This window comes from Grus americana, chromosome 7 (genome assembly GCF_028858705.1).
Source record: "Grus americana isolate bGruAme1 chromosome 7, bGruAme1.mat, whole genome shotgun sequence".
NCBI lineage: Eukaryota > Metazoa > Chordata > Aves > Gruiformes > Gruidae > Grus > Grus americana.
Window position 1 is genome coordinate 1,905,001 of NC_072858.1, and position 1,502 is coordinate 1,906,502.

Genomic DNA, 1,502 nt, shown 5'->3' on the forward strand with positions numbered 1-1,502 from the left:
GTGGCTGTTAGTGCCAAATCCCTAGAGAGAAACGTGGAGTTGTTTTTGTGGTTTGGGGTTTTTTTTGGTTTTTTTTGTTTTGTTTTGTTTTTTTTTTTTTTTAACTTTGCACTAAATAGTTTGCAAACGCAGCACTGCAAAACATGTTGCAAACTGCAGCAGAATTAAAGGTTTAACCAAAAAGGAGGGATTTTTTTTCTTTTTTTTTTTTTTTCCTGGGCAAAAAATGCACATTTTAGTAAAGCATTTATTAAAGGGTTTAAAAGAACGATACAGCCTATCACAGCTGCGAAATGCCGCGCGCGTTTCCTTTGTGATACCGAGTAAGGCTTAGCTAAGTGGAAAAGCCTGAGAAGTCACTTTGGAACTGAATTGCCTCCGTTATTTTTTTTGTCTGAGTAAGGTTTTGCTCGAAAGAAGAGGTCACGTGTACATGTTAAGAAAGTTTGCAAGTTTCTTCATAAATGCAATCTGTTTGTGTTTTAGATTACTTAGTCAATGCACTCATCGCTTCATTGTCTCCAGACGGAAAGCTTCACTAAATGGTAGATTTTACTGTTAAAGACCCTACAATAAGATTGTTTTATCTGTACATTTTTTCATATATTTAACTGTATAAAAAAAATGTTCATTTTACACAATATTTAATTAAAGTATTTCTTGTCTGTGAATTTCATTTTTTAGTAATTTTATCTGGTTTGATTATTAAAAAAAGTGACTAAACACAAAACAAAAATATGCAACACTGGGGGTTTCATTTCTAACTATCAGCATGTGAAGTTACGTCTTGGTTAAGAAAAAAGCACGACCCTTGACGTGCCATAGCCAGCACAGGCAGCCCCCGAGGATGACGAGGGAGGAGACCTCCGCTCCGCAGCCCGGCAATGACTTGCTTCTCAGCCTTGGCGAAGGATTTAACCAAAACTGTGCTCCAGACACTCTTTTTGTAAAGTGAAGGTAACAGTCGAGTTGGTGTGGTTTTGTTTGGTTTTGGTTTGGTTTTTTTTTTTTTTTTTCTATTTTAATATCATATTGTAAAATTCTGTAAACAGGAAAAGTGACTTTAAACATAGCGCGACCCAAATTTTCCATCCAGTGGTTTGACGCCGAAGGTCGTCGTACTCGTCTTTTAATTGCTGATAAGGAAGCGAATGCTTTTGCTGATTATAATACTGAACACAAATATTTCATCCTCTGGACTGCAGTACGTGCGATGCCCATATAACGTACTTGAAATATAAATATCCCGAGGTGGGCGTGACTCCGCCTCCTCATCGGAGGGTGGTTTTGTGGGGGACACTCACGGTGCTGAGCCCGGAGCGCAGGGCTGAGCTCCTCGCCCCGATGCCAAGCGTGTGCCTGCATCCTCGCGTGACCAGAGCCAGCAGAAAAAGGGGGGGGGGGGTGGTTGTACAGGACTGGGGGTCTGGCTGCGTGTGCAAGCGCCTATCCCGGCGAGGCGGGGGCGTTCGTTACGTGAGGTTTACCCTGTCGTTAACCAG

At 41.3% G+C, this 1,502-nt stretch overlaps 1 protein-coding gene across 15 annotated transcripts in view; it reads left to right on the plus strand.

The window, feature by feature from the left end:
* The window catches only part of EBF3 (EBF transcription factor 3), a 123,742-nt gene extending 123,085 nt beyond the window's left edge, over positions 1-657 (plus strand). For all 15 annotated transcript variants that reach the window (XM_054831641.1, XM_054831652.1, XM_054831643.1 and 12 more), the window contains one exon: positions 1-657. This exon is cut by the window's left edge and continues 2,200 nt beyond it. The gene's annotated coding sequence lies outside the window, so the exon portion shown is untranslated.
* Positions 658-1,502: the final 845 nt, after the last annotated feature.